The following is a 17425-nucleotide window of genomic DNA, read 5'->3' as shown; positions in this document are numbered from 1 at the left end:
AGTACGCAAGTTACGGGGCGTACTGCAGACTATGATGTGCTCAATGACAGCTTTCAAGATTTGAAAACTATGAGCTTGATGGCTCAAGTCGAACGAATGTGGTTGTTACGCAATTGATGATCAAACGCACATATTCTAACGATTCGTGAGAGTATGTTCTAAAGGTCCTTGGCTCGATCCCGGGTTTCGGCATTTTGTTTCATCGCTCCCTTTGTTCCTCTCTCCAGCGCCCCCTGCCTAAAATGACGCGTCCCTTTCTCAGCCCGAAACGCAAGCGATACACCAGCAACAAACCCTACAGGTTTCCGTAGTGTAGTGGTTATCACGTTTGCCTAACATGTGAAAGGTCCCAGGTTCGAGACCGGGTGCAAACAGCCTCTTCTTGCACGCTCCTGCACTTCACAGAGGTCTTGAACCACCAGTCATTTGTTCCCAATGTATTTCCGGTGCCTTCATGCACTCTTGTACCAAACGCACGTTTTTTCTGTACCTGGAGCCGATCATTTGCAATTGGGCTGTCCCGACAGACCAAGACGAGCTCTGTCGGCTCAAAAGCAGCGCAACACCTGCGAGAACAACAGAAAGATTAGTACCCAGCGGGGGCCTCTTAGTGAGCCCAAGATCTAATCAAGAATCGACTCCAGCAACAGGGCTGGGCGCATTGTTCCATACTCCGACCACTCTTGGTGTAAACAGGTCCCTCCTGGTCTCTGCATGAAATGCACTTTCCTGCGTTTGCTATGGTGTAACTGGCTTCCCCTGCATGGGCGAATGTGAAGAAGATCCTTAGTAAGTCATTGAAGAAACCCCGAGAAGAGGTCGGAGTGGCCTCTGTCGTTCATCAACGATCCAGTCAGGCAGTACTCCTCTGTAAAGCGCCGTTCGTTCACATCGATTGGCTTTTTTTTGCCTTCATTCATGCAAGTAGTAAAAGCAAACACCCCTATTCTGCCGTGACCCAGATTTGAACCAGGGTTGTTGCGGCCACAACGCAAAGTACTGACCACTATACGATCACGTCGAGTTACCGATACACACGTGGCAGGGCGGAAAAGGCTGTGCTCTCTTCGTGTGACATAAACGGAAAAGTCCTGACGTTGCATTTCAACTGAGTCCCAGTATACATCGACCCTTCGACACTCTGAGTGACAACTCTCTTGCGTGTTTTCTCATATTTATGTAGTTTGCTTGCATGATGCCGGGAACAGCAGGGTTGTTCGCTGCCATATGGTCTAGTGGTTAGGATTCCTGGTTTTCACCCAGGCGGCCCTGGTTCGACTCCTGGTATGGGAACGTGTCAGTTTTGCCTCCTGCTTTCCAAAAGATCAGCACCGTGTACGAAGGAGCCGCATTAAAACTACTCGAACGTGCAAAACGTGCGAGAAGAGGGGGCGCTTGTTTCCAGCCGAAACTTCTCGCGTGTGAGACCAGCTGACCATCGCTGCAGGAGGTGGGAGGGTTACTCTGGTAGACAGGGCTGACCTTCGGCAATAGGATTTATACTCTCCAAGATGATATTTGCACTTTCTGGAGAGGCGATTTTCTCCACGTCAGTAGCCCGATTTCGTCGATTGCGTGGAGAGGGCTGTAGAATGTGACGCCGCCTTTCCTGCTCCGTCCATGAGAGGCGTGCTGGTCTCTGGAGAGAGAGCACGGTCCATCAGCGCACTCCAATAAAGGCACTGGAAGCAGCTGAATCGCATTGGCGAAGCTCAGCACTGGGCCGCTGGGCATGTCTTACCACAGTTTCCGTAGTGTAGTGGTTATCACGTTCGCCTCACACGCGAAAGGTCCCCAGTTCGAAACCGGGCGAAAAACAAACAGATTTCTTTTGTCGCCACGCACAAAAGGGGATTGGGGATTCGCCTAGCGCTGTGATCGAACAGACCCACTCACCTCTTAGTGTGGCAGGATCTGCACAGTGCATGTCGCAGCGCATCCTGCTTTCACTTCAATGCGCGTCCTGATGTACCCCTTGCTCCCGCGTGACAGGTGGGGACAGGTGACAGGTCCTATACTAACGAGGAAGACATCGCTCTCTCCGACCCCCCGGCATCGTGTCCTGACCCACCGTGCTGGAAGCCGACGCGTGCTGTGATTCCTTTACGGAGCAGAAATGACAACCGAGGAGCCGAGAGATCATTTCAGCATTTCGCGTCTGAACGGAAAACACAAACGACCAACTCAGAATGACTTGCCTTTGACGCTTTTCAAAGCGTTCTTTGTGCACGACGACTGCGCCGCCTAGCAGATACAAATGGGTTGTACAACTTTGAAGTAGCAAATGGAAGAGGGCTAAGCCCCCTCTCTTTTAGCCCAGGTTCGATCTGTCTCCCAGAATCACCAGGGCGCACACACACACACCCGTGCCGTTGAAGTGCTTTGCTTCATTTCTAAGGGCAACTCAACATTCACTCCTACCCCGAGTGCAGAAAAGACAGCGTCCGCAGCAACAACAGCTCAGGTCTCTGCAAAGGAGCTAAGCTGCCCCCATCTCCTCTGCTCTGCGGCTCCTGCAGAGCGGAGTCCTGCCTGGAGCCGTGTTTGCAGGCGGCAGCTCCCCACGCTCTGTCTGTGCGTCGTGAAATTAATTAATAACGTTAATAAATTTATAAAGTTAATAAAGTTATAAATTTGAAATTAATAACGATATAATTATATTCATGTACCACAACACAAGAATAGTACACGCTGTACATTGTCTGTCGATAATGTTTCTGTAGTGCTTTAGTGGGTTAGGTTCCTGACTTCCATGTCACACGGTCTATGATTGAATCCCATGGAACTATGACTTTATTTTTTAACAAACATTTCTTTGAAAAAATGAAACGTTTCCCTTGGTCAGAGATTAAATAAAACCTCACTTTTTTAGGTTTTACTGTGCAGAGTGAGGTTTTACCTCACTTTTTTTGAGCAGAAGGTTTACTGTGACCTGAGAAGGGCCGGCATCCAATCACGGTGGTAAATACACACAAGCTCTCACTCATCTGAGCTACACGGCTACCAAGATGATCTCGGGTGCGCCGAGCTGGTACGGAACATATTGAACTGATCGACGGCGAATTGTCTCTCAGACAGGCTTTTCACCTCTAAGCTCCCTGACTGACAGTGATCAGCTAGGTAGTGAAACAGTCAGCTGCTTCTAAGCCTTAAACAGCTGCATCTCGGCGCTTCCACGGAGAGATGATTTGAAAGCCGAACATCACCCATTGGGAACACCTTACTATCACTAGTTTAAGAGACTCTTAAGGTCTTGCAGAGGTGCCTGTCTAATAGCATGCGCTTTGCAAGCTATAGGTGTTTAGGCTGAGGCAGAATGCCTGTTAACAAAATGTTTTTCTAAAGGTGTGTCCAAGTGGCTGCAAAAGGACAACACTCCTGGGGTGCTGTGGCTTAGTTGGTTAAAGTGCCTGTCTAGTAAACAGGAGATCCTGGGTTCGAATCCCAGCGGTGCCTTCCTTGTTCTGTCTTCTTGAACAGTACTGGTCATTATGGACAACCGCCTACAGCTAGACTTAATTAAATGCAAGTATTCATTTCCTGTCTTTAACGCGACTTGTTTTTCTTAAAATGGATGCAACTTGCAAAACATGAAATACAAACCTTGCTAATCAGCGCTAGCGGCTGGCAAAAAAAAAAATAAGTCAGCAATGTTTTTTTCTTTAACCTTAACCCTACTAATGGAGAAGAGTTAAACGACCGAGTCTATGCAGCTTAAACGGTGCGCACGTCGGGTTCTTAGCTGGTAAATCACGCTCACCCCAGTCCTTAATCTTTTAAAGAGGATACAAAATTGAACCTAATCGCCACATCACATACATCCTGTTCAATGATAAAAAGGTAACATCTATCCTCGCTCCAGACTAAATCTCACGTTGAGGGCATATTTTTTTTCACTTTACCATGAGCCGGGCTCGGCTGCACAGAGGAGAGAGCAGAGCAATGAGGTCACGGGGACAGGGGAGTCACACGCTGGCGGTTTGAATACGCGGAAGATCACTGAGGGATCCACAGTATATGGACCCTCCGTGCGCCATCAGTCCGCACTCCGGACTCTGAATCCTGCCATCCGAGTTAAGATCTCGGCGGAACCTGAGGCACAGTTCCTTCTTAAAACGTAATCTGGTGAGCATTTCTAGAATCGTACTTGTATAGATGCAGCCTTTAATGTGTTGCTAGGTTAAAATTGATGACTTCTTGTATTTCAGTAGGCAACTGCCCTCTTGATTTCGGATTTAATTTCTTTATTACAGGGGCGCTTTTATGATGACAGAGTCATGTTCAGGTACTTTGCTTGATGGAGGAAGCTCATTTCGGACTCTGTGATCTGCTCACCTGGAAAGGTCTGCTGTACTACTACAAGAGAGAAGTAGAGTCTGGAAGAAGGGACAATTTTATGATGCTTTGGAAGGTAATGTTTTTTTTTTCTTTGAAATCGAAATGAATCAGAATAGCAGTGCAAAAGACAAACTCTTGGTTTGGTTTAAAGAGATATGGTTTTAAAACAGACAACATGTAGAAAACAGGTGTTTCTCACTTTTGGAAAAGAATGGACCGGGGGTAATATTTTACTAGTTGCAGGGCTGAGCTCACTGGGTTACAGTCCTGCAGTGTCACACCAGGTCCAGTGGTGCAATGGATAACGCGTCTGATTACGAATCAGGAGATTGTAGGTTCGACTCCTGTCTGGCTCAGGTCATTTTTAAACGCACCGGGCTGCTCCCTAAGTAGTCTGTGCTACTTACTGCATTGTAATTGCACCCAGTAAGAGATTTCCTTCATGTAAATGAACTGCACCTGACAGCTTTAGAAAAACACCTGGGCTCAGTACGGTGCTGAGAACTCAGCGTTGCTGTTCTAATTAGCACGCACTGCATCGGCTATGAACCCGAACTTTTCAATTATTCCGACCAGTAAGTCAACACGTAGTCCACATGAAAGGAAGAAATATTCTCTTGTCTGTCTCTTGTTTTTATAGAACTGAATGTCCCTGACAATGTACTGTTAGTTTTAATTGAAGAACGGCATTTGTTTTCAAATATACCAGACAAGTTTACGTAACTGCTCGTGCGACACTCAGTTGTAATTAGTCAAGAAATAAAGTCAAACAACAGCTGCGGGTTTGATTCTGAACGTACAGATGCAGCCATTCAAAATGGGTGAGGTATTTCGCGGCATACCGCGACACGCCCACCGGGGTATCACGCGGTTCACGTGTGCCTTGTAAAACCGCCAGGGGGAGCTTAACCTCTCATGTACAGCATTTGAGCCTTTAATTTTGAACTGTGTATTACAGCATGTTAATCATCAGTCATTAAAATGTTGGTATATTTTATGAAAGCAAGATTGCTCAGTTGGACAAAACCAACTGAGCTGTGCATCACACAGCTGCCAGCGCACCTCACCGTACCAGGCCACCACTGCGTCATATAGCTGCAAGCGCACCTCACCGTGCCAGGCCACCACTGCATCATACAGCTGCCAGGGCACCTCACCGTGCCAGGCCACCACTGCGTCACAACACACAGCTGCCAGTGCACCTCTACATACCCGACCACCACTGCATCACACAGCTGCCAGCGCACCTCACCGTGCCAGGCCACCACTGTGTCACAACACACAGCTGCCAGTGCACCTCTACATACCCGACCACCACTGCATCACACAGCTGCCAGCGCACCTCACCGTGCCAGGCCACCACTGCGTCACAACACACAGCTGCCAGTGCACCTCTACATACCCGACCACCACTGCATCACACAGCTGCCAGCGCACCTCACCGTGCCAGGCCACCACTGTGTCACAACACACAGCTGCCAGTGCACCTCTACATACCCGACCACCACTGCATCACACAGCTGCCAGCGCACCTCACCGTGCCTGGCCACCACTGCGTCACAACACACAGCTGCCAGTGCACCTCTACATACCCGACCACCACTGCATCACACAGCTGCCAGCGCACCTCACCGTGCCAGGCCACCACTGCGTCACAACACACAGCTGCCAGTGCACCTCTACATACCCGACCACCACTGCATCACACAGCTCCAGCGCACCTCACCGTGCCAGGCCACCACTGCGTCACAACACACAGCTGCCAGTGCACCTCTACATACCCGACCACCACTGCATCACACAGCTCCAGCGCACCTCACCGTGCCAGGCCACCACTGCGTCACAACACACAGCTGCCAGTGCACCTCTACATACCCGACCACCACTGCATCACACAGCTCCAGCGCACGTCACCGTGCCAGGCCACCACTGCGTCACAACACACAGCTGCCAGTGCACCTCTACATACCCGACCACCACTGCATCACACAGCTCCAGCGCACCTCACCGTGCCAGGCCACCACTGCGTCACAACACACAGCTGCCAGTGCACCTCTACATACCCGACCACCACTGCATCACACAGCTTCCAGCGCACCTCACCGTGCCAGGCCACCACTGCGTCACAACACACAGCTGCCAGTGCACCTCTACATACCCGACCACCACTGCATCACACAGCTGCCAGCGCACCTCACCGTGCCAGGCCACCACTGCGTCACAACACACAGCTGCCAGTGCACCTCTACATACCCGACCACCACTGCATCACACAGCTGCCAGGGCACCTCACCGTGTCAGGCCACCACTGCGTCACACATATTTCAGCGCCATATATTTCATGGATATTATGGAATATAATGGATGGATATCTTAGTTATCTTTCAAGTTCACAGGTTTGCATGCATAATTTAATTTTGAAAGCCACTGAGACATCAGGTACTACTGTTGTATTTATGAAAAAGAAACAAAACAAAAAACATACTAACAACTGTGCCATCCTACTCCTTAGTTAATACATTTTATTATTCATAAACAGTTAACATTGTTAGCAAAATATTTTGAATTATATTTAACCCTATTTTATCTTTAGTTTTGTATTTAACTTATTATATGATAGTCAGACTTAATGTATATTTGAACAATGAAAATATATTTTTACAAGATTTTACATTCACTTTAATGCACTTAAAATTAATATGGTTAATAATAGTAAACTGTAACATGCTGTAACAAGATCGGTTAAACTGCGAAGAAAATGCTTTCAGAGAAAATGTTTCAGGTGTGAAGAACATAGATGTCCAATGCAATTTCAACCAAACCTGTTCCCACACACCCTGCCCCCACTACCATTAGAATAAACACAAACATTTTAGCGTTTCATTCTGAGCAGAAGACCCTCACACCTGAAGAGTGCTGGCTGTGACGAATTAAACCGGTTTTACAGGTTTCAATCACAGACCATGTGACATGAGACTCAGTAAACTAACACACAGCGCCACTGGATTTGATAATACCTAACCAAAATCCGCAATATGGAAACAGAACCTGTGTAATTGTTGATAGATGATGTACTCGTAACATTTTTTCAAGACGAACTACAACATTTAAAAAATGACTTGTATGTACTTGATATCTCTAATCAATCCACGGGTCCCAGCACAAAACGAAACTAAAACGCATACCGTTTCGCGCTTCTTATTAGTTGCTCAAAAGTAATTTGACCGTATGAAATGCATAATATAAACCTAGAAACATATACGTGAGCAGTACTTAAGCACTGTAGTATCGGTGTTAAGACATACCTCTCAAATACTGTAAATCAAGTTAAAAATATCTCAAGACCGATTCTGGTCGTTATGAAACCATGTTTCGTGTATGTTTTCTTTTTCATCTTGAAATAACTCATTTCTAAATACCTTTTTCACTGTTAACATCTTGCAGCAACTTTGTGACAAAATATACACTCTGACAGTTCATCCTGCTACCAACATTAAATAAAACAAATCTTAAGATTTCTATATTTATGTCTTTATTTAGTGGTTTCATTAGTGACAAAGGCTAAACTTTCTTGGAAAAATGTATTTTATGTGTTGCGGAAAAAACTGACTTGCTTTAACAAAATATGTTTACAAATCCTTTCACCTGGCATTTTCGTAGTTAGAAATTATGGAACGCTCTGTTAAAAGCAAGGGAGTTTTTATGTCCGTTGCAGTTCTTTTGCAACATGAATATAATTATATCGTTATTAATTTCTTGAGATACGTGATTCCATATTATATTCCCTTTTAATCAAATTCTAAAAGTATGCTTGTTGACTCCGGTATCACGTTAGTTAAAGACTTCGAAGCTTACAATGGTTAGGGAGAAATGGAATACTGGTGTGTATTTTTTTCTTTAAAGTACCAAGACCAGCTATATACTGTATGTTTACGTTCCAAAATTAATATCGTTTATGGCCTTCACACGCGTTACAGTATGCTCCTATTCTTTTTATGCTCAGGTACTAAGATTTCCCTTCAGTGGCAAAATTCAATATCTACAACGGGCACAGTAAAGACGTTTACAGTAAGTCTTTCTACGACAGACCAATGGACCACGAGTGCCCCTGTCGGTCAACCAATCACGCACCGCCTACCGGTCAAAGGCCTTTTCTAGGTCTACACTTAAAATGCACAGAGGGAGGGAGCGATCCTCTGAGTACAGACAGACATCCCTCAACAAGGCCAGGTTGTCGCTCATCAGGCGTCCTGCTATCCCACAAGTCTGTTCTTTCCCTACCAGTGAGGCCACAACATTTTGTAGGCGCAGGAAAAGGGCTTTGGAGAGGATCTTAGTGTCCACGCCTAACAGGCTGAGGGGTCTCCAGTTCTTTATGTTATTCTTTGCTCCTTTCTTAAACAAGAGAGAGATAGTGCCTTCTCTTAAGGAGTCAGGCAGCAATTCTGTCTTATAGCTTTCCACGAATAGGAGCAGTAGCGGATCCTGAAGCAGATCCCAAAAGGTGCAATAAAATTCTTTAGGGAGCCCGTCAGCACCCGGAGTTTTCCCCTGCTGTAAGCTCTCCATAGCCTGTCTCAGCTCTTCTACTGTCAAATCCCTCTCAAGTACTTCCCTATCTTCTTCACTCAAAACGTTTTCTAGCTTTGAGGTAAAAAAATGAATTTCTTCATCCTTTACCTCTGTAGAGCTGTACAGTCTTGAGTAGAAGGCCTCGGTGCAGGAGAGAATAGCACTCGGCTCTGTTCTCTCTCGTCCCTCCTCATCAACTACACTTTCCATGACAGACTTGGAGCCTACCACTTTCCTGAAAAAGAAGCGAGTACACTTCTCATTTTCTTCCAAGAACTGCACTCTGCTTCTTAACAGCACTCCTCGACTACTTTCTTCGGCTATGCTCCGGATGTCCTTTTTTAAAAGGGCGATATCCTCGAGCACATCGAAGCCACTGTGCAGCATCGTGTAGAGACGCTGCAGCTGCCTCTGTTTCCTGACTAGCACTCCTCTCCGTCTGGCAGCAGCCTTCCTTCCCTCAGCCATGAAAAAGGCCTTTGTCCTCACCTTCACCTCCTCCCACCACTCTCCTACTGACCCGTACAGACACTGCAAGGACAGCCACTGTGATAGTTTCTCCTTGTAGCGGGATACTACCCCCTCGTTCTCTAGCAGCTTTGTGTTGAGTTTCCAGAGGCCTGGGCCAAAAACAGTCCCGCCCTGGAGTTCCACTCTACACCCTAAAGCCTGATGATCTGAGAAGAAGACAGGCTGAAGAGTGACCCCAACAACTTTCACTCTCTCTGAGACAAAGCAATAGTCAATTCTGGAGCTGCTATTCCTCCCTGACCATGTATATCCTGCTGTTGTGGGATATATACATCTATATGTGTCTGAGAGTTTAAAGTCTTTTCTGTCTCACTAGTTACCTTCTTCTTTTTCTTTTTCTTCTTACCAATTTCCTGCCAGCCATCCTCTGAATGAGCCTTCATCAGGGTGGCAGCAGTAAAAGCATTCACGGAGTCCATTTCAAGGAAGGGGGTAGAGGGAGGGGTGGAGGGGTTCCAGCTGTCCCCATCGCCATGCTCTCCTTCCTCCTCGCTCGGGGAGAAAACAGAGTCATTTTTCCTTTTCCTCAAGTCCAGCTCCTGGGAGCACTGAGGGGAAAGGGGTGCAGCCAATGCACCAGTCTCCTCTTCCCCCTCACCCACCAGCTGCTGCAGATCCTCCGTGATGGACTGGATGGAGGAGAGGAGGGCATCTGTAGCACTTGCAGAGTCTGAGAAAAGCAGCTCCGCTGAATCCTGGGTCTCCTCGCTGGACCCGCTCCACCGGGGGGCCCCACACTGGCCCTCGTTCTGAGGAGCAGGAATGGGGGAGGGGTCCTCGCTGTTCTCGGGGGTTTTCAAACCCTCGTGCTTGTCTGGTGCAGTCTGCGGTTGTGGGGGCGTAGTGGATTTCTCTTCCACCGGCCCCAGCGCCACAGCAGGACTGATCCTGGCTGGAGCCTGAGACTCTTTGTCCAACAAGGGTTCTTTGTTTGACTTGTTGTTTGCTTTGGCTTTTCGGGCCGGTTTGGCTGAAACAAGCACTGCCTCATCCTTTCTCATTTTGAGTTTATTGGCGTAGGCGTGAGGGCAGTTCTTAAAAACGTGTCCTTCCGAGCCACATAAATTGCACTTTGGCAGCATTGAACAGTCAGAGGCTAAATGTCCCTGTTTGCCACAGGTCTTGCAGCATTTCACAGTGCAGGACGATGCCAGGTGTCCCACAGCACCACAGCGCCGACACACCTTTGGTTGTCCCACATAAAAAACATAGCCATTGCAGGCGCCCAGCCGGATTGTAGAGGGCAGGTGCCTTAAGCCTCCATTTACATTGTCCGGTAGCAAGCAAACCTCGAATTTCCTTGCTCCTGTTTTTATACCGTCAACATCTCTAACCTCAGTTCCATGGTGGACGATGCAGTACTGGTTAAGCCAGGTGTGAATGTCCTCCGTCTTTGCCAGTTCCGAGAACACAACAACATGCACCGTTTTCCTCTCTCTCCGTGTCAGAGGCTGCAAGATGATCTTCTCAAGGGCAGGAACTTTCCCTCTTTTTGCCTCAAACACATCCACACATTGTTCAAACAGAGAATAGGTAGCAAAAACAACCTCAGATGCTTTCTGACCTGGGAGAGCGAAGATGAAATCCAAGTGCCGAGGTTCAAAGCCAAGTTCCTTCTGTAACACTTTTCTGCTGAACTGCATACGATCCAATTACTGCATACGCCAGTAATTCAAGATGGCGCCATGTTAGTGGCAGCCTGCTACAGCAGCTCCGTGTCTTTTTGTTGTCTTTTTGTTTCTTTCAGTTAGTAAATGCTAGTGTGTTAGTGTTTTTTCTTCATACCTTTGCCGGCAACTAGATTTGCGATCACAACATGATGGATACTAGGAAGCTGAGAAACTTTTTCTTGTTTTTTCTGATACTCGGACCTCTGTGGCTATCGAGTTGCAATGCCGATAGCCACAGAGGCATTGTCTACACGCGGGACCAGCTGATCGCGCTAGCGCGTCCGCCTCTACTCACTGGAGAGAAGCCATCGGTGCCGGAGGAGCTGAGGAGGAGAAGCCGAGGCTGTAGGGCTGGTGCGACGCGAAAGGCGAAGAGAAGGAGATTTAAACCCTACCTTCCTTCGATCATCATGGGAAATGTGCGGTCCTTAGCGAACAAGATGGACGAACTGGGAGCATTGGTGAGAAGCCAGAGGGAGTATCGTGAATGCAGTATCATGTGTTTCACCGAGACGTGGCTGCAGGAACTTATTCCGGACTCGAACGTTACCATCGGCGGCTTTCAGACGGTGCGGGCGGACAGAAATACCGAAAGCGGTAAGAGGAAAGGAGGGGGGCTCGCGGTGCTTGTAAACAACAGATGGTGTAATCCTGGACATATTCATGTTAAGGAGCGCGTCTGTAACCCGGACATTGAACTGGTAGCCGTAGGACTGCGTCCGTACTATCTGCCGCGGGAGTTTACATGCGCCATCTTTGTTGTTGTTTACATTCCACCTACGGCAAATGCAGAGGTAGCGTGTGACGTCATAAACACAGTCACAGCCAGGCTACAAACAAAGCACCCAAGCGCTTTTATAGCTATTTCAGGAGACTTTAACCACGTATCTATTTCCACCACTCTGCCTACTTTCCACCAGTTTGTTAAGTGCCCGACCAGGGAAAACAAAACACTGGACTTATTATATGCCAATGCTAAGGATGCATATAGTTCCACAGCCCTTCCCCCCCTTGGCAGATCAGATCACAACCTTGTCTTGCTTACACCACTATACAAGCCTATTGTCCAGCGCCAACCTGTGACCATGAGGACCGTGAGGAGATGGTCTCAGGAGGCTATGGAGGATCTACGTGGTGCTTTGGAGGCCACCAACTGGGATGTGCTGTGCGAACCACATGGGGAGGACATAGACAGCATGGTGGACTGTGTCACTGACTATATTAACTTCTGCGTAGACAACACCATCCCCACCAAAGACGTACACTGCTTTTCAAATAACAAACCCTGGATCACCAGCGACCTGAAGGCTCTTCTGAATGACAAGAAGAGAGCCTTTAGGAGGGGAGATAAGGAAGAGGTCAAGCGTGTACAGAGGGAGCTAAAGCAGAAGTTAAGAGAGAGCAAGGATGCCTACAGGAGGAAGGTAGAGGACAAGCTGCAAAGGAATAGGGTGAGAGATGTATGGAGCAGCATGAGAGAGATCACTGGCTTCAAACAGGCTGGGGTTGCAACAGAAGGGAACCTGGAGATGGCCAACAAGTTGAACCAGTTCTTTAACAGGTTTGATTCTGGGTCCTCTGTGGCGCAACACCCATCCCCCCACAGCCACACGCTCCCTAACCCTTCACAGCTGCAACTGCCCAACACCTCCTCCATCCCACCACAAACATGGCCGCCTACAGCTACAACCCCCGACGGCTGCTCACCCACCCATCCCCCACAGCTGCCACTCTCCAACACCTCTGCCATTAACACCTCCGGCACTGAAAGCACTATGAGCATCATCCCCCGGGCCAGGCTGACCATCACAGCTGACCAGGTGAAGAAGGAGCTGAAGAGGCTGCACGGGGGTAAGGCCACAGGACCAGATAACATCTGTCCCAGAGTTCTGAGGGCCTGTGCTGATCAGCTGAGCGGAGTGCTCCAGCGACTGTTCAACCTGAGCCTGCGCTTGGAGAGAGTCCCGGTGCTCTGGAAGACATCATGCCTGGTCCCGGTACCAAAGAAAGGGCGCCCCTCTGTCCTCAACGACTACAGACCAGTTGCACTGACTTCTCACATCATGAAGACACTGGAGAGACTGGTCTTATCCCACCTGAGACCCATGGTCAGCTCATCACTGGACACCCTACAGTTTGCCTACCAGCCCAGTGTTGGTGTGGAGGATGCGATCATCTACATGCTGCAAAGGGCCTACTCACACCTGGACAGGGCTGGCAACACTGTAAGGATCATGTTTTTCGACTTCTCCAGTGCCTTCAATACCATCCAGCCCTTACTTCTAAGGAGGAAGCTGGAGGAGATGCAAGTCGATGCCTCCATGACCTCGTGGATCACTGACTACCTGACGGGCAGACCACAGTCTGTGAGACTTCAGAACTGCGTGTCTGAACTGGTAGTGAGTAACACAGGGGCACCTCAAGGGACAGTTCTTTCTCCATTCCTCTTCACCCTCTATACTTCGGACTTTAAGTACAACTCAAAGTCATGCCACCTGCAAAAGTTCTCAGATGACTCTGCGATTGTGGGGTGTATCAAGGGTGAGCAGGAGGAGGAGTACAGAGGACTGGTCAGCAGCTTTGTGGAGTGGTGTGGGGTGAACCACTTGGAACTGAATGTTACAAAGACAAAGGAACTGGTGGTAGATTTCAGGAGGAAAAAGGTCAAACCTACTCCTGTCTACATCCATGGGAGTGGCGTGGAGATGGTGGACTCGTACAAGTACCTGGGAGTGCACATCGACGATAGACTGGAATGGTCTAAGAACATCGAGGCCATCTATAAGAACGGACAGAGCCGACTTTACTTCTTGAGGAGGCTCAGGTCCTTCAATGTGTGTAGTAAGATGCTACACATGTTTTATCAGTCGGTGGTAGCGAGTGCCATTTTCTACGCAGTGGTGTGCTGGGGCTCTGGGATTAGAGCAGTAGATTCCAAAAGGCTGAACAAGCTCATCAGGAGAGCGAGCTCTGTCATTGGGTCTGACCTGGACCCCTTGGAGGTAGTGGCTGAGAGGAGAATGATGTCCAAACTGGAGGCCATCATGGACAACTTCTCCCATCCCCTCTATGACAGGCTTGCAGGAATGAAGAGCATGTTCAGCAATAGACTGATTCACCCACGGTGCGACAGGGAGCGCTACAGGAGGTCATTCTTGCCGTCTGCCATAAGACTGTACAACGCATCCACCTTGCGTCTTGGCAGAAGCAACAGCGACAGTGACCTGTTTCTGGACTAAACGCATATACACATATACTGCTACATCTGTTCTCTTTCTTTTTCTTTTTCTTTTTCCCGTTTACAACCACTTTTGTGCAATATATGCCAGGGACCTGTGCAATACATTTATATTTATATTTATATCTATGGTTACATCTATATTTATATTCATACGTGTGATACGATTTTCTGTGTACTGTTCTGTTCTAGTTTCCTCTTGTGTGTCCGGACTGTGAGTAACTCTTGTATTGTATTGTATGTATTGTACTATTAGTATATAATTCGTTACACTGTGGCTGTGTTGTGTGTGTTAAGCTGCTGTTGCACTGCAATTTCCCTCACGGGATCAATAAAGTATCTATCTATCTATCTATCTATGAAGAGGTCACCCAAAAGCTCAAAACGTACAGCATTCTTGCGGGATCCAAAGGTTGCCATCTCAAACTGCAAAACAAACACTGCTTCCACAAAACAAGAAAACAATCCAACTACTCCAACTACAGGCTGATCAAGGTATCTCCCCTGCCAGGTAACCGAGAGCCACAGGCGATGAGCCCGGAGCTGAACGGGCCCCACTGGCTCGTTTGTAAGGCCAGGTGCATTACCAACCACGACCGGCAGGGCAGAGGCCTTGAAGGCGGCCTGGGCTCCTGCAGCTGTCCAGCCACGCACTCTGGTTTCTCTTCATCTCGTACAAATCTTTTGCCTTTTACTAAAGATTTCCATGGAGAGGAGCATGAATGAGTTCCATACAATTTTTGTGCTTCCCTGCCTTCGGGTGGGGCGCAGCTGGGCTGGTCAAAGAGAGAAAACAAAACCGCTCACAATCGCTCTTATTACGGCGACTGTGGCCGTCTGCTCTGCGAGTCCTCGGTCTCCGCCTGTCTGATTGGCGCTCTTTTCTTTGGGAGGCGGGAAGTGTCCGGCCGCAAATATGAAGCGTTACAGCAACGACATGCCATGAGACGATTGACAACGATTTCCATAGGATCCCCGCGGTTGCCTGGCAACCGTCAGCTTTGCGCAGTGGCAGTATCGTAGCCTGTGAGGTTTAGCCGAGGCGCGATTATTGCTAGTTGAAAACTTTTCCCAATACCCCGCTTCCGCCGGTTTGCAATACAATCGGCGAAAGCAATTTTTGACAGTCTCGTCAGAGACTGAGCAAGGTGTTTAAAGACAGATTTTGTCATGGTAACATCATGGTAGAAAGAAACAAGCTTGTTACGTCTCAACAGAAACGCTCTTTAGCTCTTTCAGCGTTATGCAGAGAACAGCGTCTGTCGAGATCACTTTTGAGTCAGCGCGAAACGCCGTGTGCTGTCAGTTTGATTTCATATTGCTCATAGCGGCGCCCGGCCTTTGTCTGTCAAACGTTAGGTTGCGCTTCTTCATGCTGCATCGTCGGCATGAGTGGAGCTTTTTAAACGTCTGTACTTACTGCGCCCCATAAGAAATTGTTTGTCCCCGTTCAAAAGAGATTGTGCGATGTCCTGCAGCGTTCGCAAAGCAAACCTTTGACAGTTTGAAAAGAGGAATTTATTCTGCTTCCTGTGCGTGCAGTAGTTACAAAGTTGAACGTCTTTACACGATCTGCTGCAGTTTTCAGTGGGCGGGCTTTGTCAGATGGCTTGGAAAAACGCACTGTGTTTCGGCTCGGGAAACATCATGAGCAGTGTCCTGCATGTTTTCTGTGTATAGCTGTCTTTTAACGCATACAGAATTCATTCGAAATCATTGATTTCTCCAATTAACAAAGGTCCCTTTTTGAACCTGCCAGAAGCATTCTTTCAATGTAACAGATTTACTCCGAGGAAAGGCAGCATGACATTGAGAGTAGCTCAAGCTTTCAGCACCCGTATCGGACTGCGTGTATGCAGACACCGCTCAGAATCCCCTGTAAGATTCTCCCTCAGTTCCGTTGTGCAGTGCTTTACCTCTTTCAAAAGGCTTCACTTTCCTAGTCACATTCCAATGCTCATCGAACCCGGGCTGTTTCCTCCAGCGGTATAGTATTGCAGTGAGACAGCACGATGCCTGCAAGACTATGTCACGCTAAACGCCACAGATTGTGTTTGTCCCTTCGTGTCAGTCGTCCTGCAGCCACGGGAAGTGGGACACAAACATGCTGCAATGCTTTCAGGACGTTAGGATTTGTTTGTGCAACATCCGAGAAGAGTACTTGTGGCTTGAATGTGAACTGTACGTGCCCACCCCCTTTCCTCTGTAGTGCATGAGTTCCTCCCGGCATGCCCTTCGTCATTGTTCTGTCATCTTGTATTTAAAGGGTTGTATTTCTGCTGCTGAAAATAAGCAACGGTTTTCTCACAACGCCCTTTGTTCCCGACGGAGCCCTTGTCTGTCATGACATTCTTCAAAACCTCAAGCTAGAAGAAGACGACAAATATGAAGCGTTACAGCAACGACATGCCATGAGACGATTGATGACGATTTCCATAGGATCCCCGCGGTTGCCTGGCAACCGTCAGCTTTGCGCATTGGCAGTATCGTAGCCTGTGAGGTTTAGCCGAGGCGCGATTATTGCTAGTTGAAAACTTTTCCCAATACCCCGCTTCCGCCGGTTTGCAATACAATCGGCGAAAGCAATTTTTGACAGTCTCGTCAGAGCGTGACATAGTCTTGCAGGCATCGTGCTGTCTAACTGCAATACTATACCGCTGGAGGAAACAGCCCGGGTTCAATGAGCCTTGTAATGTGACTAGGAAAGTGAAGCCTTTTGAAAGAGGTAATGTCGACGCTTTTTTAACAGAGCACCAAAAAAGCGTCTTTTTTGAAGGCCTGGGTACTGAGCATTGGTGGTTCAGTGGTAGAATTCTCGCTTACCATGTGGGAGGCTCTGGTTCGATTCCCAGCCAAAGCAGTAGCTTTTGCAGCGAGCGGCTCCATCACTTGCATCCCCTTGCAACTCGCAACTGAAAACCCACTGAAGCAAAGCATTTGTTAGCCAGGTCAGTACCCGGATGAGGGTGAGCTACAGGGAAAAACAAAGTTTCCAGCTGGAAGCGGTGTTAATGGTGCCGGTGGGGGGGCGCTCACCCTGCATCACGCTTTCATGTATGCTATTGCAGACACCAAC

The 17425-nt window shown here is 48.2% G+C and overlaps 5 non-coding genes across 5 annotated transcripts; all 5 read left to right on the top strand.

The window, feature by feature from the left end:
- Window positions 1-1221: 1221 nt before the first annotated feature.
- trnae-uuc (transfer RNA glutamic acid (anticodon UUC)) lies at window positions 1222-1293 on the top strand. Its single transcript has one exon. It is a non-coding gene; the product is annotated as a tRNA-Glu (tRNA).
- A 2089-nt stretch (window positions 1294-3382) lies between these two features.
- On the top strand, window positions 3383-3456 carry trnat-agu (transfer RNA threonine (anticodon AGU)). Its single transcript has one exon. It is a non-coding gene; the product is annotated as a tRNA-Thr (tRNA).
- Window positions 3457-14999: 11543 nt separating this feature from the next.
- Window positions 15000-15116, top strand: LOC138228349 (U5 spliceosomal RNA). The gene has a single exon (XR_011185429.1). It is a non-coding gene; the product is annotated as a U5 spliceosomal RNA (small nuclear RNA).
- Window positions 15117-15346: 230 nt separating this feature from the next.
- LOC138228174 (U4 spliceosomal RNA) lies at window positions 15347-15488 on the top strand. The gene has a single exon (XR_011185260.1). It is a non-coding gene; the product is annotated as a U4 spliceosomal RNA (small nuclear RNA).
- A 1327-nt stretch (window positions 15489-16815) lies between these two features.
- Window positions 16816-16957, top strand: LOC138228223 (U4 spliceosomal RNA). Its single transcript, XR_011185309.1, has one exon. It is a non-coding gene; the product is annotated as a U4 spliceosomal RNA (small nuclear RNA).
- Window positions 16958-17425: the final 468 nt, after the last annotated feature.

The sequence above is a fragment of the Lepisosteus oculatus genome, unplaced genomic scaffold (assembly GCF_040954835.1).
Source record: "Lepisosteus oculatus isolate fLepOcu1 unplaced genomic scaffold, fLepOcu1.hap2 HAP2_SCAFFOLD_40, whole genome shotgun sequence".
Taxonomy (NCBI): domain Eukaryota; kingdom Metazoa; phylum Chordata; class Actinopteri; order Semionotiformes; family Lepisosteidae; genus Lepisosteus; species Lepisosteus oculatus.
This window is presented reverse-complemented; position numbering and strand designations above follow the sequence as displayed.